This window comes from Lissotriton helveticus, chromosome 4_1 (assembly GCF_964261635.1).
Source record: "Lissotriton helveticus chromosome 4_1, aLisHel1.1, whole genome shotgun sequence".
Classification (NCBI taxonomy): domain Eukaryota; kingdom Metazoa; phylum Chordata; class Amphibia; order Caudata; family Salamandridae; genus Lissotriton; species Lissotriton helveticus.
The window spans coordinates 1,692,142,865-1,692,166,461 of NC_136063.1; the positions used below are offsets into that span (position 1 = coordinate 1,692,142,865).

Below are 23,597 nucleotides of genomic sequence, written 5' to 3' on the forward strand. Positions count from 1 at the left end.
TCCAAACGGGCAATGCCCTGACGGGTCCCCCACAACCCGTCCTGCCCACAGCCACACCCCTGTATAAGAGGGTGACCCATGTCCCTCACCCTCCATGTTCGAACGGAAGGCACCGTCTGTCCTGAGGGGTGTACCAGACAGGCATCTCTCCAGCCAGGCAGACCCCTGCAGCACCCGTTAAGCTCCAAAGCCTATACATTCCCAAGATGCCACAGGTCAGTATGCAAATCAGACTGCCCTGGCCACACCCTCCCTGTGGCTGGCCTCTGCTTTTTTCCGTACGTGCAGCTCAGTTTTTTCTTACCCAGATCCAGACTTCCATTTTAGCAAAAAGGTGGGTTGCAATGGGTCCAGGATGCCATTTGGAAACAAAGCCTGCAGGCCTGTCAAAGGAGACTTCCTGCCGCACGCCATGTGGTCAGAAGCCTACAAAAGGAATTGCACTTTGGAATACAGGGTCTCACTTGCTCAAGAGCCTTGCACAAGTGACTTTCCTCCCGCTGTGGAAAGCAGCTATAAAGGGACCTTGCGAAAATGATATTTGGAGCTATACTGCGTGATGCTAGGCAAACTGTGAGTCAGAAAGCAACTTCATTTTGAGAAGCCCGCGACCTACGGGAAGGAAAAGTTTTCAAGGGCAGAAGAAGGACTTTTCCCTGACCGGGAATCGAACCCGGGCCGCGGCGGTGAGAGCGCCGAATCCTAACCACTAGACCACCAGGGAGCCCAGTGCCATGCAGCAAAAGTTCATACACTGCTTTCCGAATGACAAAGCTCATGGGGGCTGAAAGCTTATTTTTCAGTACAGCACATATGAATCAGAAATTGAAAAAATCCTCATAATGCCACCCGCCTGTCTGTCACTTCCAAGCACAGGCCATCCTCTCCCCCTTGCTACTGAACCGATGAATTCCTGTACAATCGGGATCCACGGGAAAACACAAGAGGGACACCTAGTGGCTGCTGATGGCGCACAGACAGTTGGAACACTTTCTCAACCCTGTCTCGTTATTCAGCTTGCTGGAAGAATACATTGCTCTTAAGCGATTCAAGAGTGCAAGGGAGAAGAGTGCTCCAAAGTAGATGTATGCATCACAGCAGGGGTTTCCAGCAATTTACCTTTCTGGTGAGCTGGTACTGCACTTTACACACACATAGAGCACCAGACTGGGTGGAGGAGTGCGTGCGCATAAAGGTGGCTGAGGGCAATGGGAGCAAAACAACCTGGGGCACAGGGGACCCAGTCCCTTTCCTCCTCTTTCGTTCATGGGTAGGGGTACCTTTTTAAGGACCTTCGTTTAAAAAAAGCTACTGGGACAAAACACTCAAATCTATGCTTTAGAGGTATCTTCCCTGACCGGGAATCGAACCCGGGCCGCGGCGGTGAAAGCGCCGAATCCTAGCCACTAGACCACCAGGGAGGAGATGCTCTTGTGTGCTTGCCTTGCTCACCCCCTTATTGTGACTAAGCTAACTCCAATATAAAAATTGCCCGTAAAGTCCGAGTGGGAGAAAGTTAGGTGTCACACAGTGTGTTTGTCATAAGCAATTACCTTCAGCCTCCTGCAAAAGCCTTTTAATTCCGCAAACAGCTCTTGCTGGACAGCCGGTGCTGCAGCAGCCAGCAGAAAAAGGGAGTTGAGTAAAGCTGGGCTTTGGGTCTCACCAGGGTGGCCGAGTGGTTAAGGCGTTGGACTTAAGATCCAATGGACGTTTGTCCGCATGGGTTCGAGCCCCATTCCTGGTATGGGTTTTCAGCTGCTTTGTAAGAAAGTGCAGATGCTTTTGAAAAGCATTTTCCTGCGCCCTTCCACTGCCCCTCTCCAACAGTCCCCATTCAAGTCTCAGCTGTGGGGTCTGCTGCTATTCTGCTACCAGCATGGATGCTTCCCAAAGCAATGCAGTGCCATCTACGCAGATCCCCTGCTTAGAGAAATACACCTCCTATATCTTTTCCCACTGAAGGGAGCAGGAGGAAGTAATTGCTTCCTGGGGAACATGGGTCTGCCCCTGGAATTTTTTAACCCGGCTCTTGCAGATTTCTCCCCTTTTTTGATTTCACCTACAAGCTCTCCCTTGCCAGAGGAGCAGGATCTGCTGATGCAGGCCCGGCTGGCTCAAACGTGCAAAGGCTTTTCCCCAAACCTCTGGGGGAAAATTGAGGAGAGTTCCCTCCTCTCGCCTTCCGAACGGGCTTCCAAACGGGCAATGCCCTGACGGGTCCCCCACAACCCGTCCTGCCCACAGCCACACCCCTGTATAAGAGGGTGACCCATGTCCCTCACCCTCCATGTTCGAACGGAAGGCACCGTCTGTCCTGAGGGGTGTACCAGACAGGCATCTCTCCAGCCAGGCAGACCCCTGCAGCACCCGTTAAGCTCCAAAGCCTATACATTCCCAAGATGCCACAGGTCAGTATGCAAATCAGACTGCCCTGGCCACACCCTCCCTGTGGCTGGCCTCTGCTTTTTTCCGTACGTGCAGCTCAGTTTTTTCTTACCCAGATCCAGACTTCCATTTTAGCAAAAAGGTGGGTTGCAATGGGTCCAGGATGCCATTTGGAAACAAAGCCTGCAGGCCTGTCAAAGGAGACTTCCTGCCGCACGCCATGTGGTCAGAAGCCTACAAAAGGAATTGCACTTTGGAATACAGGGTCTCACTTGCTCAAGAGCCTTGCACAAGTGACTTTCCTCCCGCTGTGGAAAGCAGCTATAAAGGGACCTTGCGAAAATGATATTTGGAGCTATACTGCGTGATGCTAGGCAAACTGTGAGTCAGAAAGCAACTTCATTTTGAGAAGCCCGCGACCTACGGGTAGGAAAAGTTTTCAAGGACAGAAGAAGGACTTTTCCCTGACCGGGAATCGAACCCGGGCCGCGGCGGTGAGAGCGCCGAATCCTAACCACTAGACCACCAGGGAGCCCAGTGCCGTGCAGCAAAAGTTCATACACTGCTTTCCGAATGACAAAGCTCATGGGGGCTGAAAGCTTATTTTTCTCTACAGCACATATGAATCAGAAATTGAAAAAATCCTCATAATGCCACCCGACTGTCTGTCACTTCCAAGCACAGGCCATCCTCTCCCCCTTGCTACTGAACCGATGAATTCCTGTACAATCGGGATCCACGGGAAAACACAAGAGGGACATCTAGTGGCTGCTGATGGCGCACAGACAGCTGGAACACTTTCTCAACCCTGTCTCGTTATTCAGCTTGCTGGAAGAATACATTGCTCTTAAGCGATTCAAGAGTGCAAGGGAGAAGAGTGCTCCAAAGTAGATGTATGCATCACAGCAGGGGTTTCCAGCAATTTACCTTTCTGGTGAGCTGGTACTGCACTTTACACACACATAGAGCACCAGACTGGGTGGAGGAGTGCGTGCGCATAAAGGTGGCTGAGGGCAATGGGAGCAAAACAACCTGGGGCACAGGGGACCCAGTCCCTTTCCTCCTCTTTCGTTCATGGGTAGGGGTACCTTTTTAAGGACCTTCGTTTAAAAAAAGCTACTGGGACAAAACACTCAAATCTATGCTTTAGAGGTATCTTCCCTGACCGGGAATCGAACCCGGGCCGCGGCGGTGAAAGCGCCGAATCCTAGCCACTAGACCACCTGGGAGGAGATGCTCTTGTGTGCTTGCCTTGCTCACCCCCTTATTGTGACTAAGCTAACTCCAATATAAAAATTGCCCGTAAAGTCCGAGTGGGAGAAAGTTAGGTGTCACACAGTGTGTTTGTCATAAGCAATTACCTTCAGCCTCCTGCAAAAGCCTTTTAATTCCGCAAACAGCTCTTGCTGGACAGCCGGTGCTGCAGCAGCCAGCAGAAAAAGGGAGTTGAGTAAAGCTGGGCCTTGGGTCTCACCAGGGTGGCCGAGTGGTTAAGGCGTTGGTCTTAAGATCCAATGGACGTTTGTCTGCATGGGTTCGAGCCCCATTCCTGGTATGGGGTTTCAGCTGCTTTGTAAGAAAGTGCAGATGCTTTTGAAAAGCATTTTCCTGCGCCCTTCCACTGCCCCTCTCCAACAGTCCCCATTCAAGTCTCAGCTGTGGGGTCTGCTGCTATTCTGCTACCAGCATGGATGCTTCCCAAAGCAATGCAGTGCCATCTACGCAGATCCCCTGCTTAGAGAAATACACCTCCTATATCTTTTCCCACTGAAGGGAGCAGGAGGAAGTACTTGCTTCCTGGGGAACATGGGTCTGCCCCTGGAATTTTTTAACCCGGCTCTTGCAGATTTCTCCCCTTTTTTGATTTCACCTACAAGCTCTCCCTTGCCAGAGGAGCAGGATCTGCTGATGCAGGCCCGGCTGGCTCAAACGTGCAAAGGCTTTTCCCCAAACCTCTGGGGGAAAATTGAGGAGAGTTCCCTCCTCTCGCCTTCCGAACGGGCTTCCGAACGGGCAATGCCCTGACGGGTCCCCCACAACCCGTCCTGCCCACAGCCACACCCCTGTATAAGAGGGTGACCCATGTCCCTCACCCTCCATGTTCGAACGGAAGGCACCGTCTGTCCTGAGGGGTGTACCAGACAGGCATCTCTCCAGCCAGGCAGACCCCTGCAGCACCCGTTAAGCTCCAAAGCCTATACATTCCCAAGATGCCACAGGTCAGTATGCAAATCAGACTGCCCTGGCCACACCCTCCCTGTGGCTGGCCTCTGCTTTTTTCCGTACGTGCAGCTCAGTTTTTTCTTACCCAGATCCAGACTTCCATTTTAGCAAAAAGGTGGGTTACAATGGGTCCAGGATGCCATTTGGAAACAAAGCCTGCAGGCCTGTCAAAGGAGACTTCCTGCCGCACGCCATGTGGTCAGAAGCCTACAAAAGGAATTGCACTTTGGAATACAGGGTCTCACTTGCTCAAGAGCCTTGCACAAGTGACTTTCCTCCCGCTGTGGAAAGCAGCTATAAAGGGACCTTGCGAAAATGATATTTGGAGCTATACTGCGTGATGCTAGGCAAACTGTGAGTCAGAAAGCAACTTCATTTTGAGAAGCCCGCGACCTACGGGAAGGAAAAGTTTTCAAGGACAGAAGAAGGACTTTTCCCTGACCGGGAATCGAACCCGGGCCGCGGGGGTGAGAGCGCCGAATCCTAACCACTAGACCACCAGGGAGCCCAGTGCTGTGCAGCAAAAGTTCATACACTGCTTTCCGAATGACAAAGCTCATGGGGGCTGAAAGCTTATTTTTCTCTACAGCACATATGAATCAGAAATTGAAAAAATCCTCATAATGCCACCCGACTGTCTGTCACTTCCAAGCACAGGCCATCCTCTCCCCCTTGCTACTGAACCGATGAATTCCTGTACAATCGGGATCCACGGGAAAACACAAGAGGGACATCTAGTGGCTGCTGATGGCGCACAGACAGCTGGAACACTTTCTCAACCCTGTCTCGTTATTCAGCTTGCTGGAAGAATACATTGCTCTTAAGCGATTCAAGAGTGCAAGGGAGAAGAGTGCTCCAAAGTAGATGTATGCATCACAGCAGGGGTTTCCAGCAATTTACCTTTCTGGTGAGCTGGTACTGCACTTTACACACACATAGAGCACCAGACTGGGTGGAGGAGTGCGTGCGCATAAAGGTGGCTGAGGGCAATGGGAGCAAAACAACCTGGGGCACAGGGGACCCAGTCCCTTTCCTCCTCTTTCGTTCATGGGTAGGGGTACCTTTTTAAGGACCTTCGTTTAAAAAAAGCTACTGGGACAAAACACTCAAATCTATGCTTTAGAGGTATCTTCCCTGACCGGGAATCGAACCCGGGCCGCGGCGGTGAAAGCGCCGAATCCTAGCCACTAGACCACCAGGGAGGAGATGCTCTTGTATACTTGCCTTGCTCACCCCCTTATTGTGACTAAGCTAACTCCAATATAAAAATTGCCCGTAAAGTCCGAGTGGGAGAAAGTTAGGTGTCACACAGTGTGTTTGTCATAAGCAATTACCTTCAGCCTCCTGCAAAAGCCTTTTAATTCCGCAAACAGCTCTTGCTGGACAGCCGGTGCTGCAGCAGCCAGCAGAAAAAGGGAGTTGAGTAAAGCTGGGCCTTGGGTCTCACCAGGGTGGCCGAGTGGTTAAGGCGTTGGACTTAAGATCCAATGGACGTTTGTCCGCATGGGTTCGAGCCCCATTCCTGGTATGGGTTTTCAGCTGCTTTGTAAGAAAGTGCAGATGCTTTTGAAAAGCATTTTCCTGCGCCCTTCCACTGCCCCTCTCCAACAGTCCCCATTCAAGTCTCAGCTGTGGGGTCTGCTGCTATTCTGCTACCAGCATGGATGCTTCCCAAAGCAATGCAGTGCCATCTACGCAGATCCCCTGCTTAGAGAAATACACCTCCTATATCTTTTCCCACTGAAGGGAGCAGGAGGAAGTACTTGCTTCCTGGGGAACATGGGTCTGCCCCTGGAATTTTTTAACCCGGCTCTTGCAGATTTCTCCCCTTTTTTGATTTCACCTACAAGCTCTCCCTTGCCAGAGGAGCAGGATCTGCTGATGCAGGCCCGGCTGGCTCAAACGTGCAAAGGCTTTTCCCCAAACCTCTGGGGGAAAATTGAGGAGAGTTCCCTCCTCTCGCCTTCCGAACGGGCTTCCAAACGGGCAATGCCCTGACGGGTCCCCCACAACCCGTCCTGCCCACAGCCACACCCCTGTATAAGAGGGTGACCCATGTCCCTCACCCTCCATGTTCGAACGGAAGGCACCGTCTGTCCTGAGGGGTGTACCAGACAGGCATCTCTCCAGCCAGGCAGACCCCTGCAGCACCCGTTAAGCTCCAAAGCCTATACATTCCCAAGATGCCACAGGTCAGTATGCAAATCAGACTGCCCTGGCCACACCCTCCCTGTGGCTGGCCTCTGCTTTTTTCCGTACGTGCAGCTCAGTTTTTTCTTACCCAGATCCAGACTTCCATTTTAGCAAAAAGGTGGGTTGCAATGGGTCCAGGATGCCATTTGGAAACAAAGCCTGCAGGCCTGTCAAAGGAGACTTCCTGCCGCACGCCATGTGGTCAGAAGCCTACAAAAGGAATTGCACTTTGGAATACAGGGTCTCACTTGCTCAAGAGCCTTGCACAAGTGACTTTCCTCCCGCTGTGGAAAGCAGCTATAAAGGGACCTTGCGAAAATGATATTTGGAGCTATACTGCGTGATGCTAGGCAAACTGTGAGTCAGAAAGCAACTTCATTTTTGAGAAGCCCGCGACCTACGGGAAGGAAAAGTTTTCAAGGGCAGAAGAAGGACTTTTCCCTGACCGGGAATCGAACCCGGGCCGCGGCGGTGAGAGCGCCGAATCCTAACCACTAGACCACCAGGGAGCCCAGTGCCATGCAGCAAAAGTTCATACACTGCTTTCCGAATGACAAAGCTCATGGGGGCTGAAAGCTTATTTTTCAGTACAGCACATATGAATCAGAAATTGAAAAAATCCTCATAATGCCACCCGCCTGTCTGTCACTTCCAAGCACAGGCCATCCTCTCCCCCTTGCTACTGAACCGATGAATTCCTGTACAATCGGGATCCATGGGAAAACACAAGAGGGACACCTAGTGGCTGCTGATGGCGCACAGACAGTTGGAACACTTTCTCAACCCTGTCTCGTTATTCAGCTTGCTGGAAGAATACATTGCTCTTAAGCGATTCAAGAGTGCAAGGGAGAAGAGTGCTCCAAAGTAGATGTATGCATCACAGCAGGGGTTTCCAGCAATTTACCTTTCTGGTGAGCTGGTACTGCACTTTACACACACATAGAGCACCAGACTGGGTGGAGGAGTGCGTGCGCATAAAGGTGGCTGAGGGCAATGGGAGCAAAACAACCTGGGGCACAGGGGACCCAGTCCCTTTCCTCCTCTTTCGTTCATGGGTAGGGGTACCTTTTTAAGGACCTTCGTTTAAAAAAAGCTACTGGGACAAAACACTCAAATCTATGCTTTAGAGGTATCTTCCCTGACCGGGAATCGAACCCGGGCCGCGGCGGTGAAAGCGCCGAATCCTAGCCACTAGACCACCAGGGAGGAGATGCTCTTGTGTGCTTGCCTTGCTCACCCCCTTATTGTGACTAAGCTAACTCCAATATAAAAATTGCCCGTAAAGTCCGAGTGGGAGAAAGTTAGGTGTCACACAGTGTGTTTGTCATAAGCAATTACCTTCAGCCTCCTGCAAAAGCCTTTTAATTCCGCAAACAGCTCTTGCTGGACAGCCGGTGCTGCAGCAGCCAGCAGAAAAAGGGAGTTGAGTAAAGCTGGGCTTTGGGTCTCACCAGGGTGGCCGAGTGGTTAAGGCGTTGGACTTAAGATCCAATGGACGTTTGTCCGCATGGGTTCGAGCCCCATTCCTGGTATGGGTTTTCAGCTGCTTTGTAAGAAAGTGCAGATGCTTTTGAAAAGCATTTTCCTGCGCCCTTCCACTGCCCCTCTCCAACAGTCCCCATTCAAGTCTCAGCTGTGGGGTCTGCTGCTATTCTGCTACCAGCATGGATGCTTCCCAAAGCAATGCAGTGCCATCTACGCAGATCCCCTGCTTAGAGAAATACACCTCCTATATCTTTTCCCACTGAAGGGAGCAGGAGGAAGTACTTGCTTCCTGGGGAACATGGGTCTGCCCCTGGAATTTTTTAACCCGGCTCTTGCAGATTTCTCCCCTTTTTTGATTTCACCTACAAGCTCTCCCTTGCCAGAGGAGCAGGATCTGCTGATGCAGGCCCGGCTGGCTCAAACGTGCAAAGGCTTTTCCCCAAACCTCTGGGGGAAAATTGAGGAGAGTTCCCTCCTCTCGCCTTCCGAACGGGCTTCCAAACGGGCAATGCCCTGACGGGTCCCCCACAACCCGTCCTGCCCACAGCCACACCCCTGTATAAGAGGGTGACCCATGTCCCTCACCCTCCATGTTCGAACGGAAGGCACCGTCTGTCCTGAGGGGTGTACCAGACAGGCATCTCTCCAGCCAGGCAGACCCCTGCAGCACCCGTTAAGCTCCAAAGCCTATACATTCCCAAGATGCCACAGGTCAGTATGCAAATCAGACTGCCCTGGCCACACCCTCCCTGTGGCTGGCCTCTGCTTTTTTCCGTACGTGCAGCTCAGTTTTTTCTTACCCAGATCCAGACTTCCATTTTAGCAAAAAGGTGGGTTGCAATGGGTCCAGGATGCCATTTGGAAACAAAGCCTGCAGGCCTGTCAAAGGAGACTTCCTGCCGCACGCCATGTGGTCAGAAGCCTACAAAAGGAATTGCACTTTGGAATACAGGGTCTCACTTGCTCAAGAGCCTTGCACAAGTGACTTTCCTCCCGCTGTGGAAAGCAGCTATAAAGGGACCTTGCGAAAATGATATTTGGAGCTATACTGCGTGATGCTAGGCAAACTGTGAGTCAGAAAGCAACTTCATTTTGAGAAGCCCGCGACCTACGGGAAGGAAAAGTTTTCAAGGACAGAAGAAGGACTTTTCCCTGACCGGGAATCGAACCCGGGCCGCGGCGGTGAGAGCGCCGAATCCTAACCACTAGACCACCAGGGAGCCCAGTGCCGTGCAGCAAAAGTTCATACACTGCTTTCCGAATGACAAAGCTCATGGGGGCTGAAAGCTTATTTTTCTCTACAGCACATATGAATCAGAAATTGAAAAAATCCTCATAATGCCACCCGACTGTCTGTCACTTCCAAGCACAGGCCACTCTCTCCCCCTTGCTACTGAACCGATGAATTCCTGTACAATCGGGATCCACGGGAAAACACAAGAGGGACATCTAGTGGCTGCTGATGGCGCACAGACAGCTGGAACACTTTCTCAACCCTGTCTCGTTATTCAGCTTGCTGGAAGAATACATTGCTCTTAAGCGATTCAAGAGTGCAAGGGAGAAGAGTGCTCCAAAGTAGATGTATGCATCACAGCAGGGGTTTCCAGCAATTTACTTTTCTGGTGAGCTGGTACTGCACTTTACACACACATAGAGCACCAGACTGGGTGGAGGAGTGCGTGCGCATAAAGGTGGCTGAGGGCAATGGGAGCAAAACAACCTGGGGCACAGTGGACCCAGTCCCTTTCCTCCTCTTTCGTTCATGGGTAGGGGTACCTTTTTAAGGACCTTCGTTTAAAAAAAGCTACTGGGACAAAACACTCAAATCTATGCTTTAGAGGTATCTTCCCTGACCGGGAATCGAACCCGGGCCGCGGCAGTGAAAGCGCCGAATCCTAGCCACTAGACCACCAGGGAGGAGATGCTCTTGTGTGCTTGCCTTGCTCACCCCCTTATTGTGACTAAGCTAACTCCAATATAAAAATTGCCCGTAAAGTCCGAGTGGGAGAAAGTTAGGTGTCACACAGTGTGTTTGTCATAAGCAATTACCTTCAGCCTCCTGCAAAAGCCTTTTAATTCCGCAAACAGCTCTTGCTGGACAGCCGGTGCTGCAGCAGCCAGCAGAAAAAGGGAGTTGAGTAAAGCTGGGCCTTGGGTCTCACCAGGGTGGCCGAGTGGTTAAGGCGTTGGACTTAAGATCCAATGGACGTTTGTCTGCATGGGTTCGAGCCCCATTCCTGGTATGGGGTTTCAGCTGCTTTGTAAGAAAGTGCAGATGCTTTTGAAAAGCATTTTCCTGCGCCCTTCCACTGCCCCTCTCCAACAGTCCCCATTCAAGTTCTCAGCTGTGGGGTCTGCTGCTATTCTGCTACCAGCATGGATGCTTCCCAAAGCAATGCAGTGCCATCTACGCAGATCCCTGCTTAGAGAAATACCCCTCCTATATCTTTTCCCACTGAAGGGAGCAGGAGGAAGTACTTGCTTCCTGGGGAACATGGGTCTGCCCCTGGAATTTTTTAACCCGGCTCTTGCAGATTTCTCCCCTTTTTTGATTTCACCTACAAGCTCTCCCTTGCCAGAGGAGCAGGATCTGCTGATGCAGGCCCGGCTGGCTCAAACGTGCAAAGGCTTTTCCCCAAACCTCTGGGGGAAAATTGAGGAGAGTTCCCTCCTCTTGCCTTCCGAACGGGGCTTCCAAACGGGCAATGCCCCTGACGGGTCCCCCACAACCCGTCCTGCCCACAGCCACACCCCTGTATAAGAGGGTGACCCATGTCCCTCACCCTCCATGTTCGAACGGAAGGCACCGTCTGTCCTGAGGGGTGTACCAGACAGGCATCTCTCCAGCCAGGCAGACCCCTGCAGCACCCGTTAAGCTCCAAAGCCTATACATTCCCAAGATGCCACAGGTCAGTATGCAAATCAGACTGCCCTGGCCACACCCTCCCTGTGGCTGGCCTCTGCTTTTTCCGTACGTGCAGCTCAGTTTTTTCTTACCCAGATCCAGACTTCCATTTTAGCAAAAAGGTGGGTTGCAATGGGTCCAGGATGCCATTTGGAAACAAAGCCTGCAGGCCTGTCAAAGGAGACTTCCTGCCGCACGCCATGTGGTCAGAAGCCTACAAAAGGAATTGCACTTTGGAATACAGGGTCTCACTTGCTCAAGAGCCTTGCACAAGTGACTTTCCTCCCGCTGTGGAAAGCAGCTATAAAGGGACCTTGCGAAAATGATATTTGGAGCTATACTGCGTGATGCTAGGCAAACTGTGAGTCAGAAAGCAACTTCATTTTGAGAAGCCCGCGACCTACGGGTAGGAAAAGTTTTCAAGGACAGAAGAAGGACTTTTCCCTGACCGGGAATCGAACCCGGGCCGCGGCGGTGAGAGCGCCGAATCCTAACCACTAGACCACCAGGGAGCCCAGTGCCGTGCAGCAAAAGTTCATACACTGCTTTCCGAATGACAAAGCTCATGGGGGCTGAAAGCTTATTTTTCTCTACAGCACATATGAATCAGAAATTGAAAAAATCCTCATAATGCCACCCGACTGTCTGTCACTTCCAAGCACAGGCCATCCTCTCCCCCTTGCTACTGAACCGATGAATTCCTGTACAATCGGGATCCACGGGAAAACACAAGAGGGACATCTAGTGGCTGCTGATGGCGCACAGACAGCTGGAACACTTTCTCAACCCTGTCTCGTTATTCAGCTTGCTGGAAGAATACATTGCTCTTAAGCGATTCAAGAGTGCAAGGGAGAAGAGTGCTCCAAAGTAGATGTATGCATCACAGCAGGGGTTTCCAGCAATTTACCTTTCTGGTGAGCTGGTACTGCACTTTACACACACATAGAGCACCAGACTGGGTGGAGGAGTGCGTGCGCATAAAGGTGGCTGAGGGCAATGGGAGCAAAACAACCTGGGGCACAGGGGACCCAGTCCCTTTCCTCCTCTTTCGTTCATGGGTAGGGGTACCTTTTTAAGGACCTTCGTTTAAAAAAAGCTACTGGGACAAAACACTCAAATCTATGCTTTAGAGGTATCTTCCCTGACCGGGAATCGAACCCGGGCCGCGGCGGTGAAAGCGCCGAATCCTAGCCACTAGACCACCAGGGAGGAGATGCTCTTGTGTGCTTGCCTTGCTCACCCCCTTATTGTGACTAAGCTAACTCCAATATAAAAATTGCCCGTAAAGTCCGAGTGGGAGAAAGTTAGGTGTCACACAGTGTGTTTGTCATAAGCAATTACCTTCAGCCTCCTGCAAAAGCCTTTTAATTCCGCAAACAGCTCTTGCTGGACAGCCGGTGCTGCAGCAGCCAGCAGAAAAAGGGAGTTGAGTAAAGCTGGGCTTTGGGTCTCACCAGGGTGGCCGAGTGGTTAAGGCGTTGGACTTAAGATCCAATGGACGTTTGTCCGCATGGGTTCGAGCCCCATTCCTGGTATGGGTTTTCAGCTGCTTTGTAAGAAAGTGCAGATGCTTTTGAAAAGCATTTTCCTGCGCCCTTCCACTGCCCCTCTCCAACAGTCCCCATTCAAGTCTCAGCTGTGGGGTCTGCTGCTATTCTGCTACCAGCATGGATGCTTCCCAAAGCAATGCAGTGCCATCTACGCAGATCCCCTGCTTAGAGAAATACACCTCCTATATCTTTTCCCACTGAAGGGAGCAGGAGGAAGTACTTGCTTCCTGGGGAACATGGGTCTGCCCCTGGAATTTTTTAACCCGGCTCTTGCAGATTTCTCCCCTTTTTTGATTTCACCTACAAGCTCTCCCTTGCCAGAGGAGCAGGATCTGCTGATGCAGGCCCGGCTGGCTCAAACGTGCAAAGGCTTTTCCCCAAACCTCTGGGGGAAAATTGAGGAGAGTTCCCTCCTCTCGCCTTCCGAACGGGCTTCCAAACGGGCAATGCCCTGACGGGTCCCCCACAACCCGTCCTGCCCACAGCCACACCCCTGTATAAGAGGGTGACCCATGTCCCTCACCCTCCATGTTCGAACGGAAGGCACCGTCTGTCCTGAGGGGTGTACCAGACAGGCATCTCTCCAGCCAGGCAGACCCCTGCAGCACCCGTTAAGCTCCAAAGCCTATACATTCCCAAGATGCCACAGGTCAGTATGCAAATCAGACTGCCCTGGCCACACCCTCCCTGTGGCTGGCCTCTGCTTTTTTCCGTACGTGCAGCTCAGTTTTTTCTTACCCAGATCCAGACTTCCATTTTAGCAAAAAGGTGGGTTGCAATGGGTCCAGGATGCCATTTGGAAACAAAGCCTGCAGGCCTGTCAAAGGAGACTTCCTGCCGCACGCCATGTGGTCAGAAGCCTACAAAAGGAATTGCACTTTGGAATACAGGGTCTCACTTCCTCAAGAGCCTTGCACAAGTGACTTTCCTCCCGCTGTGGAAAGCAGCTATAAAGGGACCTTGCGAAAATGATATTTGGAGCTATACTGCGTGATGCTAGGCAAACTGTGAGTCAGAAAGCAACTTCATTTTGAGAAGCCCGCGACCTACGGGAAGGAAAAGTTTTCAAGGGCAGAAGAAGGACTTTTCCCTGACCGGGAATCGAACCCAGGCCGCGGCGGTGAGAGCGCCGAATCCTAACCACTAGACCACCAGGGAGCCCAGTGCCATGCAGCAAAAGTTCATACACTGCTTTCCGAATGACAAAGCTCATGGGGGCTGAAAGCTTATTTTTCAGTACAGCACATATGAATCAGAAATTGAAAAAATCCTCATAATGCCACCCGCCTGTCTGTCACTTCCAAGCACAGGCCATCCTCTCCCCCTTGCTACTGAACCGATGAATTCCTGTACAATCGGGATCCACGGGAAAACACAAGAGGGACACCTAGTGGCTGCTGATGGCGCACAGACAGTTGGAACACTTTCTCAACCCTGTCTCGTTATTCAGCTTGCTGGAAGAATACATTGCTCTTAAGCGATTCAAGAGTGCAAGGGAGAAGAGTGCTCCAAAGTAGATGTATGCATCACAGCAGGGGTTTCCAGCAATTTACCTTTCTGGTGAGCTGGTACTGCACTTTACACACACATAGAGCACCAGACTGGGTGGAGGAGTGCGTGCGCATAAAGGTGGCTGAGGGCAATGGGAGCAAAACAACCTGGGGCACAGGGGACCCAGTCCCTTTCCTCCTCTTTCGTTCATGGGTAGGGGTACCTTTTTAAGGACCTTCGTTTAAAAAAAGCTACTGGGACAAAACACTCAAATCTATGCTTTAGAGGTATCTTCCCTGACCGGGAATCAAACCCGGGCCGCGGCGGTGAAAGCGCCGAATCCTAGCCACTAGACCACCAGGGAGGAGATGCTCTTGTGTGCTTGCCTTGCTCACCCCCTTATTGTGACTAAGCTAACTCCAATATAAAAATTGCCCGTAAAGTCGAGTGGGAGAAAGTTAGGTGTCACACAGTGTGTTTGTCATAAGCAATTACCTTCAGCCTCCTGCAAAAGCCTTTTAATTCCGCAAACAGCTCTTGCTGGACAGCCGGTGCTGCAGCAGCCAGCAGAAAAAGGGAGTTGAGTAAAGCTGGGCTTTGGGTCTCACCAGGGTGGCCGAGTGGTTAAGGCGTTGGACTTAAGATCCAATGGACGTTTGTCCGCATGGGTTCGAGCCCCATTCCTGGTATGGGTTTTCAGCTGCTTTGTAAGAAAGTGCAGATGCTTTTGAAAAGCATTTTCCTGCGCCCTTCCACTGCCCCTCTCCAACAGTCCCCATTCAAGTCTCAGCTGTGGGGTCTGCTGCTATTCTGCTACCAGCATGGATGCTTCCCAAAGCAATGCAGTGCCATCTACGCAGATCCCCTGCTTAGAGAAATACACCTCCTATATCTTTTCCCACTGAAGGGAGCAGGAGGAAGTACTTGCTTCCTGGGGAACATGGGTCTGCCCCTGGAATTTTTTAACCCGGCTCTTGCAGATTTCTCCCCTTTTTTGATTTCACCTACAAGCTCTCCCTTGCCAGAGGAGCAGGATCTGCTGATGCAGGCCCGGCTGGCTCAAACGTGCAAAGGCTTTTCCCCAAACCTCTGGGGGAAAATTGAGGAGAGTTCCCTCCTCTCGCCTTCCGAACGGGCTTCCAAACGGGCAATGCCCTGACGGGTCCCCCACAACCCGTCCTGCCCACAGCCACACCCCTGTATAAGAGGGTGACCCATGTCCCTCACCCTCCATGTTCGAACGGAAGGCACCGTCTGTCCTGAGGGGTGTACCAGACAGGCATCTCTCCAGCCAGGCAGACCCCTGCAGCACCCGTTAAGCTCCAAAGCCTATACATTCCCAAGATGCCACAGGTCAGTATGCAAATCAGACTGCCCTGGCCACACCCTCCCTGTGGCTGGCCTCTGCTTTTTTCCGTACGTGCAGCTCAGTTTTTTCTTACCCAGATCCAGACTTCCATTTTAGCAAAAAGGTGGGTTGCAATGGGTCCAGGATGCCATTTGGAAACAAAGCCTGCAGGCCTGTCAAAGGAGACTTCCTGCCGCACGCCATGTGGTCAGAAGCCTACAAAAGGAATTGCACTTTGGAATACAGGGTCTCACTTGCTCAAGAGCCTTGCACAAGTGACTTTCCTCCCGCTGTGGAAAGCAGCTATAAAGGGACCTTGCGAAAATGATATTTGGAGCTATACTGCGTGATGCTAGGCAAACTGTGAGTCAGAAAGCAACTTCATTTTGAGAAGCCCGCGACCTACGGGAAGGAAAAGTTTTCAAGGACAGAAGAAGGACTTTTCCCTGACCGGGAATCGAACCCGGGCCGCGGGGGTGAGAGCGCCGAATCCTAACCACTAGACCACCAGGGAGCCCAGTGCCGTGCAGCAAAAGTTCATACACTGCTTTCCGAATGACAAAGCTCATGGGGGCTGAAAGCTTATTTTTCTCTACAGCACATATGAATCAGAAATTGAAAAAATCCTCATAATGCCACCCGACTGTCTGTCACTTCCAAGCACAGGCCATCCTCTCCCCCTTGCTACTGAACCGATGAATTCCTGTACAATCGGGATCCACGGGAAAACACAAGAGGGACATCTAGTGGCTGCTGATGGCGCACAGACAGCTGGAACACTTTCTCAACCCTGTCTCGTTATTCAGCTTGCTGGAAGAATACATTGCTCTTAAGCGATTCAAGAGTGCAAGGGAGAAGAGTGCTCCAAAGTAGATGTATGCATCACAGCAGGGGTTTCCAGCAATTTACCTTTCTGGTGAGCTGGTACTGCACTTTACACACACATAGAGCACCAGACTGGGTGGAGGAGTGCGTGTGCATAAAGGTGGCTGAGGGCAATGGGAGCAAAACAACCTGGGGCACAGGGGACCCAGTCCCTTTCCTCCTCTTTCGTTCATGGGTAGGGGTACCTTTTTAAGGACCTTCGTTTAAAAAAAGCTACAGGGACAAAACACTCAAATCTATGCTTTAGAGGTATCTTCCCTGACCGGGAATCGAACCCGGGCCGCGGCGGTGAGAGCACCGCATCCTAGCCACTAGACCACCAGGGAGGAGATGCTCTTGTATACTTGCCTTGCTCACCCCCTTATTGTGACTAAGCTAACTCCAATATAAAAATTGCCCGTAAAGTCCGAGTGGGAGAAAGTTAGGTGTCACACAGTGTGTTTGTCATAAGCAATTACCTTCAGCCTCCTGCAAAAGCCTTTTAATTCCGCAAACAGCTCTTGCTGGACAGCCGGTGCTGCAGCAGCCAGCAGAAAAAGGGAGTTGAGTAAAGCTGGGCCTTGGGTCTCACCAGGGTGGCCGAGTGGTTAAGGCATTGGACTTAAGATCCAATGGACGTTTGTCCGCATGGGTTCGAGCCCCATTCCTGGTATGGGTTTTCAGCTGCTTTGTAAGAAAGTGCAGATGCTTTTGAAAAGCCTTTTCCTGCGCCCTTCCACTGCCCCTCTCCAACAGTCCCCATTCAAGTCTCAGCTGTGGGGTCTGCTGCTATTCTGCTACCAGCATGGATGCTTCCCAAAGCAATGCAGTGCCATCTACGCAGATCCCCTGCTTAGAGAAATACACCTCCTATATCTTTTCCCACTGAAGGGAGCAGGAGGAAGTACTTGCTTCCTGGGGAACATGGGTCTGCCCCTGGAATTTTTTAACCCGGCTCTTGCAGATTTCTCCCCTTTTTTGATTTCACCTACAAGCTCTCCCTTGCCAGAGGAGCAGGATCTGCTGATGCAGGCCCGGCTGGCTCAAACGTGCAAAGGCTTTTCCCCAAACCTCTGGGGGAAAATTGAGGAGAGTTCCCTCCTCTCGCCTTCCGAACGGGCTTCCAAACGGGCAATGCCCTGACGGGTCCCCCACAACCCGTCCTGCCCACAGCCACACCCCTGTATAAGAGGGTGACCCATGTCCCTCACCCTCCATGTTCGAACGGAAGGCACCGTCTGTCCTGAGGGGTGTACCAGACAGGCATCTCTCCAGCCAGGCAGACCCCTGCAGCACCCGTTAAGCTCCAAAGCCTATACATTCCCAAGATGCCACAGGTCAGTATGCAAATCAGACTGCCCTGGCCACACCCTCCCTGTGGCTGGCCTCTGCTTTTTTCCGTACGTGCAGCTCAGTTTTTTCTTACCCAGATCCAGACTTCCATTTTAGCAAAAAGGTGGGTTGCAATGGGTCCAGGATGCCATTTGGAAACAAAGCCTGCAGGCCTGTCAAAGGAGACTTCCTGCCGCACGCCATGTGGTCAGAAGCCTACAAAAGGAATTGCACTTTGGAATACAGGGTCTCACTTGCTCAAGAGCCTTGCACAAGTGACTTTCCTCCCGCTGTGGAAAGCAGCTATAAAGGGACCTTGCGAAAATGATATTTGGAGCTATACTGCGTGATGCTAGGCAAACTGTGAGTCAGAAAGCAACTTCATTTTGAGAAGCCCGCGACCTACGGGAAGGAAAAGTTTTCAAGGGCAGAAGAAGGACTTTTCCCTGACCGGGAATCGAACCCGGGCCGCGGCGGTGAGAGCGCCGAATCCTAACCACTAGACCACCAGGGAGCCCAGTGCCATGCAGCAAAAGTTCATACACTGCTTTCCGAATGACAAAGCTCATGGGGGCTGAAAGCTTATTTTTCAGTACAGCACATATGAATCAGAAATTGAAAAAATCCTCATAATGCCACCCGCCTGTCTGTCACTTCCAAGCACAGGCCATCCTCTCCCCCTTGCTACTGAACCGATGAATTCCTGTACAATCGGGATCCACGGGAAAACACAAGAGGGACACCTAGTGGCTGCTGATGGCGCACAGACAGTTGGTCTCAACCCTGTCTCGTTATTCAGCTTGCTGGAAGAATACATTGCTCTTAAGCGATTCAAGAGTGCAAGGGAGAAGAGTGCTCCAAAGTAGATGTATGCATCACAGCAGGGGTTTCCAGCAATTTACCTTTCTGGTGAGCTGGTACTGCACTTTACACACACATAGAGCACCAGACTGGGTGGAGGAGTGCGTGCGCATAAAGGTGGCTGAGGGCAATGGGAGCAAAACAACCTGGGGCACAGGGGACCCAGTCCCTTTCCTCCTCTTTCGTTCATGGGTAGGGGTACCTTTTTAAGGACCTTCGTTTAAAAAAAGCTACTGGGACAAAACACTCAAATCTATGCTTTAGAGGTATCTTCCCTGACCGGGAATCGAACCCGGGCCGCGGCGGTGAAAGCGCCGAATCCTAGCCACTAGACCACCAGGGAGGAGATGCTCTTGTGTGCTTGCCTTGCTCACCCCCTTATTGTGACTAAGCTAACTCTAATATAAAAATTGCCCGTAAAGTCCGAGTGGGAGAAAGTTAGGTGTCACACAGTGTGTTTGTCATAAGCATTTACCTTTAGCCTCCTGCAAAAGCCTTTTAACTCCGCAAACAGCTCTTGCTGGACAGCCGTTGCTGCAGCAGCCAGCAGAAAAAGGGAGTTGAGTAAAGCTGGGCCTTGGGTCTCACCAGGGTGGCCGAGTGGTTAAGGCGTTGGACTTAAGATCCAATGGACGTTTGTCCGCATGGGTTCGAGCCCCATTCCTGGTATGGGTTTTCAGCTGCTTTGTAAGAAAGTGCAGATGCTTTTGAAAAGCATTTTCCTGCGCCCTTCCACTGCCCCTCTCCAACAGTCCCCATTCAAGTCTCAGCGGTGGGGTCTGCTGCTATTCTGCTACCAGCATGGATGCTTCCCAAAGCAATGCAGTGCCATCTACGCAGATCCCCTGCTTAGAGAAATACACCTCCTATATCTTTTCCCACTGAAGGGAGCAGGAGGAAGTACTTGCTTCCTGGGGAACATGGGTCTGCCCCTGGAATTTTTTAACCCGGCTCTTGCAGATTTCTCCCCTTTTTTGATTTCACCTACAAGCTCTCCCTTGCCAGAGGAGCAGGATCTGCTGATGCAGGCCCGGCTGGCTCAAACGTGCAAAGGCTTTTCCCCAAACCTCTGGGGGAAAATTGAGGAGAGTTCCCTGCCCCCGCCTCCTCTCGCCTTCCGAACGGGCTTCCAAACGGGCAATGCCCTGACGGGTCCCCCACAACCCGTCCTGCCCACAGCCACACCCCTGTATAAGAGGGTGACCCATGTCCCTCACCCTCCATGTTCGAACGGAAGGCACCGTCTGTCCTGAGGGGTGTACCAGACAGGCATCTCTCCAGCCAGGCAGACCCCTGCAGCACCCGTTAAGCTCCAAAGCCTATACATTCCCAAGATGCCACAGGTCAGTATGCAAATCAGACTGCCCTGGCCACACCCTCCCTGTGGCTGGCCTCTGCTTTTTTCCGTACGTGCAGCTCAGTTTTTTCTTACCCAGATCCAGACTTCCATTTTAGCAAAAAGGTGGGTTGCAATGGGTCCAGGATGCCATTTGGAAACAAAGCCTGCAGGCCTGTCAAAGGAGACTTCCTGCCGCACGCCATGTGGTCAGAAGCCTACAAAAGGAATTGCACTTTGGAATACAGGGTCTCACTTGCTCAAGAGCCTTGCACAAGTGACTTTCCTCCCGCTGTGGAAAGCAGCTATAAAGGGACCTTGCGAAAATGATATTTGGAGCTATACTGCGTGATGCTAGGCAAACTGTGAGTCAGAAAGCAACTTCATTTTGAGAAGCCCGCGACCTACGGGAAGGAAAAGTTTTCAAGGGCAGAAGAAGGACTTTTCCCTGACCGGGAATCGAACCCGGGCCGCGGCGGTGAGAGCGCCGAATCCTAACCACTAGACCACCAGGGAGCCCAGTGCCATGCAGCAAAAGTTCATACACTGCTTTCCGAATGACAAAGCTCATGGGGGCTGAAAGCTTATTTTTCACTACAGCACATATGAATCAGAAATTGAAAAAATCCTCATAATGCCACCCGACTGTCTGTCACTTCCAAGCACAGGCCATCCTCTCCCCCTTGCTACTGAACCGATGAATTCCTGTACAATCGGGATCCACGGGAAAACACAAGAGGGACACCTAGTGGCTGCTGATGGCGCACAGACAGCTGGAACACTTTCTCAACCCTGTCTCGTTATTCAGCTTGCTGGAAGAATACATTGCTCTTAAGCGATTCAAGAGTGCAAGGGAGAAGAGTGCTCCAAAGTAGATGTATGCATCACAGCAGGGGTTTCCAGCAATTTACCTTTCTGGTGAGCTGGTACTGCACTTTACACACACATAGAGCACCAGACTGGGTGGAGGAGTGCGTGCGCATAAAGGTGGCTGAGGGCAATGGGAGCAAAACAACCTGGGGCACAGGGGACCCAGTCCCTTTCCTCCTCTTTCGTTCATGGGTAGGGGTACCTTTTTAAGGACCTTCGTTTAAAAAAAGCTACTGGGACAAAACACTCAAATCTATGCTTTAGAGGTATCTTCCCTGACCGGGAATCGAACCCGGGCCGCGGCGGTGAAAGCGCCGAATCCTAGCCACTAGACCACCAGGGAGGAGATGCTCTTGTGTGCTTGCCTTGCTCACCCCCTTATTGTGACTAAGCTAACTCCAATATAAAAATTGCCCGTAAAGTCCGAGTGGGAGAAAGTTAGGTGTCACACAGTGTGTTTGTCATAAGCAATTACCTTCAGCCTCCTGCAAAAGCCTTTTAATTCCGCAAACAGCTCTTGCTGGACAGCCGGTGCTGCAGCAGCCAGCAGAAAAAGGGAGTTGAGTAAAGCTGGGCCTTGGGTCTCACCAGGGTGGCCGAGTGGTTAAGGCGTTGGACTTAAGATCCAATGGACGTTTGTCCGCATGGGTTCGAGCCCAATTCCTGGTATGGGTTTTCAGCTGCTTTGTAAGAAAGTGCAGATGCTTTTGAAAAGCATTTTCCTGCGCCCTTCCACTGCCCCTCTCCAACAGTCCCCATTCAAGTCTCAGCTGTGGGGTCTGCTGCTATTCTGCTACCAGCATGGATGCTTCCCAAAGCAATGCAGTGCCATCTACGCAGATCCCCTGCTTAGAGAAATACACCTCCTATATCTTTTCCCACTGAAGGGAGCAGGAGGAAGTACTTGCTTCCTGGGGAACATGGGTCTGCCCCTGGAATTTTTTAACCCGGCTCTTGCAGATTTCTCCCCTTTTTTGATTTCACCTACAAGCTCTCCCTTGCCAGAGGAGCAGGATCTGCTGATGCAGGCCCGGCTGGCTCAAACGTGCAAAGGCTTTTCCCCAAACCTCTGGGGGAAAATTGAGGAGAGTTCCCTGCCCCCGCCTCCTCAACGGGCTTCCAAACGGGCAATGCCCTGACGGGTCCCCCACAACCCGTCCTGCCCACAGCCACACCCCTGTATAAGAGGGTGACCCATGTCCCTCACCCTCCATGTTCGAACAGAAGGCACCGTCTGTCCTGAGGGGTGTACCAGACAGGCATCTCTCCAGCCAGGCAGACCCCTGCAGCACCCGTTAAGCTCCAAAGCCTATACATTCCCAAGATGCCACAGGTCAGTATGCAAATCAGACTGCCCTGGCCACACCCTCCCTGTGGCTGGCCTCTGCTTTTTTCCGTACGTGCAGCTCAGTTTTTTCTTACCCAGATCCAGACTTCCATTTTAGCAAAAAGGTGGGTTGCAATGGGTCCAGGATGCCATTTGGAAACAAAGCCTGCAGGCCTGTCAAAGGAGACTTCCTGCCGCACGCCATGTGGTCAGAAGCCTACAAAAGGAATTGCACTTTGGAATACAGGGTCTCACTTGCTCAAGAGCCTTGCACAAGTGACTTTCCTCCCGCTGTGGAAAGCAGCTATAAAGGGACCTTGCGAAAATGATATTTGGAGCTATACTGCGTGATGCTAGGCAAACTGTGAGTCAGAAAGCAACTTCATTTTGAGAAGCCCGCGACCTACGGGAAGGAAAAGTTTTCAAGGGCAGAAGAAGGACTTTTCCCTGACCGGGAATCGAACCCGGGCCGCGGCGGTGAGAGCGCCGAATCCTAACCACTAGACCACCAGGGAGCCCAGTGCCATGCAGCAAAAGTTCATACACTGCTTTCCGAATGACAAAGCTCATGGGGGCTGAAAGCTTATTTTTCAGTACAGCACATATGAATCAGAAATTGAAAAAATCCTCATAATGCCACCCGCCTGTCTGTCACTTCCAAGCACAGGCCATCCTCTCCCCCTTGCTACTGAACCGATGAATTCCTGTACAATCGGGATCCACGGGAAAACACAAGAGGGACACCTAGTGGCTGCTGATGGCGCACAGACAGCTGGAACACTTTCTCAACCCTGTCTCGTTATTCAGCTTGCTGGAAGAATACATTGCTCTTAAGCGATTCAAGAGTGCAAGGGAGAAGAGTGCTCCAAAGTAGATGTATGCATCACAGCAGGGGTTTCCAGCAATTTACCTTTCTGGTGAGCTGGTACTGCACTTTACACACACATAGAGCACCAGACTGGGTGGAGGAGTGCGTGCGCATAAAGGTGGCTGAGGGCAATGGGAGCAAAACAACCTGGGGCACAGGGGACCCAGTCCCTTTCCTCCTCTTTCGTTCATGGGTAGGGGTACCTTTTTAAGGACCTTCGTTTAAAAAAAGCTACTGGGACAAAACACTCAAATCTATGCTTTAGAGGTATCTTCCCTAACCGGGAATCGAACCCGGGCCGCGGCGGTGAAAGCGCCAAATCCTAGCCACTAGACCACCAGGGAGGAGATGCTCTTGTGTGCTTGCCTTGCTCACCCCCTTATTGTGACTAAGCTAACTCCAATATAAAAATTGCCCGTAAAGTCCGAGTGGGAGAAAGTTAGGTGTCACACAGTGTGTTTGTCATAAGCAATTACCTTCAGCCTCCTGCAAAAGCCTTTTAATTCCGCAAACAGCTCTTGCTGGACAGCCGGTGCTGCAGCAGCCAGCAGAAAAA

The 23,597-nt window shown here is 51.6% G+C and overlaps 32 non-coding genes across 32 annotated transcripts; 10 read left to right on the forward strand and 22 right to left on the reverse strand.

The window, feature by feature from the left end:
* Positions 1–652: 652 nt before the first annotated feature.
* TRNAE-CUC (transfer RNA glutamic acid (anticodon CUC)) lies at positions 653–724 on the reverse strand. Its single transcript has one exon. It is a non-coding gene; the product is annotated as a tRNA-Glu (tRNA).
* Positions 725–1,349: 625 nt separating this feature from the next.
* TRNAE-UUC (transfer RNA glutamic acid (anticodon UUC)) lies at positions 1,350–1,421 on the reverse strand. The gene has a single exon. It is a non-coding gene; the product is annotated as a tRNA-Glu (tRNA).
* A 243-nt stretch (positions 1,422–1,664) lies between these two features.
* On the forward strand, positions 1,665–1,747 carry TRNAL-UAA (transfer RNA leucine (anticodon UAA)). Its single transcript has one exon. It is a non-coding gene; the product is annotated as a tRNA-Leu (tRNA).
* A 1,101-nt stretch (positions 1,748–2,848) lies between these two features.
* Positions 2,849–2,920, reverse strand: TRNAE-CUC (transfer RNA glutamic acid (anticodon CUC)). The gene has a single exon. It is a non-coding gene; the product is annotated as a tRNA-Glu (tRNA).
* Positions 2,921–3,545: 625 nt separating this feature from the next.
* On the reverse strand, positions 3,546–3,617 carry TRNAE-UUC (transfer RNA glutamic acid (anticodon UUC)). The gene has a single exon. It is a non-coding gene; the product is annotated as a tRNA-Glu (tRNA).
* A 243-nt stretch (positions 3,618–3,860) lies between these two features.
* TRNAL-UAA (transfer RNA leucine (anticodon UAA)) lies at positions 3,861–3,943 on the forward strand. The gene has a single exon. It is a non-coding gene; the product is annotated as a tRNA-Leu (tRNA).
* A 1,101-nt stretch (positions 3,944–5,044) lies between these two features.
* On the reverse strand, positions 5,045–5,116 carry TRNAE-CUC (transfer RNA glutamic acid (anticodon CUC)). The gene has a single exon. It is a non-coding gene; the product is annotated as a tRNA-Glu (tRNA).
* Positions 5,117–5,741: 625 nt separating this feature from the next.
* On the reverse strand, positions 5,742–5,813 carry TRNAE-UUC (transfer RNA glutamic acid (anticodon UUC)). Its single transcript has one exon. It is a non-coding gene; the product is annotated as a tRNA-Glu (tRNA).
* A 243-nt stretch (positions 5,814–6,056) lies between these two features.
* Positions 6,057–6,139, forward strand: TRNAL-UAA (transfer RNA leucine (anticodon UAA)). The gene has a single exon. It is a non-coding gene; the product is annotated as a tRNA-Leu (tRNA).
* Positions 6,140–7,241: 1,102 nt separating this feature from the next.
* On the reverse strand, positions 7,242–7,313 carry TRNAE-CUC (transfer RNA glutamic acid (anticodon CUC)). Its single transcript has one exon. It is a non-coding gene; the product is annotated as a tRNA-Glu (tRNA).
* A 625-nt stretch (positions 7,314–7,938) lies between these two features.
* Positions 7,939–8,010, reverse strand: TRNAE-UUC (transfer RNA glutamic acid (anticodon UUC)). Its single transcript has one exon. It is a non-coding gene; the product is annotated as a tRNA-Glu (tRNA).
* Positions 8,011–8,253: 243 nt separating this feature from the next.
* Positions 8,254–8,336, forward strand: TRNAL-UAA (transfer RNA leucine (anticodon UAA)). The gene has a single exon. It is a non-coding gene; the product is annotated as a tRNA-Leu (tRNA).
* A 1,101-nt stretch (positions 8,337–9,437) lies between these two features.
* On the reverse strand, positions 9,438–9,509 carry TRNAE-CUC (transfer RNA glutamic acid (anticodon CUC)). Its single transcript has one exon. It is a non-coding gene; the product is annotated as a tRNA-Glu (tRNA).
* A 625-nt stretch (positions 9,510–10,134) lies between these two features.
* On the reverse strand, positions 10,135–10,206 carry TRNAE-UUC (transfer RNA glutamic acid (anticodon UUC)). The gene has a single exon. It is a non-coding gene; the product is annotated as a tRNA-Glu (tRNA).
* A 243-nt stretch (positions 10,207–10,449) lies between these two features.
* On the forward strand, positions 10,450–10,532 carry TRNAL-UAA (transfer RNA leucine (anticodon UAA)). The gene has a single exon. It is a non-coding gene; the product is annotated as a tRNA-Leu (tRNA).
* A 1,102-nt stretch (positions 10,533–11,634) lies between these two features.
* On the reverse strand, positions 11,635–11,706 carry TRNAE-CUC (transfer RNA glutamic acid (anticodon CUC)). The gene has a single exon. It is a non-coding gene; the product is annotated as a tRNA-Glu (tRNA).
* A 625-nt stretch (positions 11,707–12,331) lies between these two features.
* Positions 12,332–12,403, reverse strand: TRNAE-UUC (transfer RNA glutamic acid (anticodon UUC)). Its single transcript has one exon. It is a non-coding gene; the product is annotated as a tRNA-Glu (tRNA).
* A 243-nt stretch (positions 12,404–12,646) lies between these two features.
* On the forward strand, positions 12,647–12,729 carry TRNAL-UAA (transfer RNA leucine (anticodon UAA)). The gene has a single exon. It is a non-coding gene; the product is annotated as a tRNA-Leu (tRNA).
* Positions 12,730–13,830: 1,101 nt separating this feature from the next.
* On the reverse strand, positions 13,831–13,902 carry TRNAE-CUC (transfer RNA glutamic acid (anticodon CUC)). Its single transcript has one exon. It is a non-coding gene; the product is annotated as a tRNA-Glu (tRNA).
* A 625-nt stretch (positions 13,903–14,527) lies between these two features.
* Positions 14,528–14,599, reverse strand: TRNAE-UUC (transfer RNA glutamic acid (anticodon UUC)). Its single transcript has one exon. It is a non-coding gene; the product is annotated as a tRNA-Glu (tRNA).
* Positions 14,600–14,841: 242 nt separating this feature from the next.
* TRNAL-UAA (transfer RNA leucine (anticodon UAA)) lies at positions 14,842–14,924 on the forward strand. The gene has a single exon. It is a non-coding gene; the product is annotated as a tRNA-Leu (tRNA).
* A 1,101-nt stretch (positions 14,925–16,025) lies between these two features.
* On the reverse strand, positions 16,026–16,097 carry TRNAE-CUC (transfer RNA glutamic acid (anticodon CUC)). Its single transcript has one exon. It is a non-coding gene; the product is annotated as a tRNA-Glu (tRNA).
* A 625-nt stretch (positions 16,098–16,722) lies between these two features.
* On the reverse strand, positions 16,723–16,794 carry TRNAE-CUC (transfer RNA glutamic acid (anticodon CUC)). Its single transcript has one exon. It is a non-coding gene; the product is annotated as a tRNA-Glu (tRNA).
* Positions 16,795–17,037: 243 nt separating this feature from the next.
* TRNAL-UAA (transfer RNA leucine (anticodon UAA)) lies at positions 17,038–17,120 on the forward strand. Its single transcript has one exon. It is a non-coding gene; the product is annotated as a tRNA-Leu (tRNA).
* A 1,101-nt stretch (positions 17,121–18,221) lies between these two features.
* Positions 18,222–18,293, reverse strand: TRNAE-CUC (transfer RNA glutamic acid (anticodon CUC)). The gene has a single exon. It is a non-coding gene; the product is annotated as a tRNA-Glu (tRNA).
* Positions 18,294–18,911: 618 nt separating this feature from the next.
* On the reverse strand, positions 18,912–18,983 carry TRNAE-UUC (transfer RNA glutamic acid (anticodon UUC)). Its single transcript has one exon. It is a non-coding gene; the product is annotated as a tRNA-Glu (tRNA).
* A 243-nt stretch (positions 18,984–19,226) lies between these two features.
* TRNAL-UAA (transfer RNA leucine (anticodon UAA)) lies at positions 19,227–19,309 on the forward strand. Its single transcript has one exon. It is a non-coding gene; the product is annotated as a tRNA-Leu (tRNA).
* A 1,111-nt stretch (positions 19,310–20,420) lies between these two features.
* TRNAE-CUC (transfer RNA glutamic acid (anticodon CUC)) lies at positions 20,421–20,492 on the reverse strand. Its single transcript has one exon. It is a non-coding gene; the product is annotated as a tRNA-Glu (tRNA).
* Positions 20,493–21,117: 625 nt separating this feature from the next.
* On the reverse strand, positions 21,118–21,189 carry TRNAE-UUC (transfer RNA glutamic acid (anticodon UUC)). The gene has a single exon. It is a non-coding gene; the product is annotated as a tRNA-Glu (tRNA).
* A 243-nt stretch (positions 21,190–21,432) lies between these two features.
* Positions 21,433–21,515, forward strand: TRNAL-UAA (transfer RNA leucine (anticodon UAA)). The gene has a single exon. It is a non-coding gene; the product is annotated as a tRNA-Leu (tRNA).
* Positions 21,516–22,616: 1,101 nt separating this feature from the next.
* Positions 22,617–22,688, reverse strand: TRNAE-CUC (transfer RNA glutamic acid (anticodon CUC)). Its single transcript has one exon. It is a non-coding gene; the product is annotated as a tRNA-Glu (tRNA).
* Positions 22,689–23,313: 625 nt separating this feature from the next.
* TRNAE-UUC (transfer RNA glutamic acid (anticodon UUC)) lies at positions 23,314–23,385 on the reverse strand. The gene has a single exon. It is a non-coding gene; the product is annotated as a tRNA-Glu (tRNA).
* Positions 23,386–23,597: the final 212 nt, after the last annotated feature.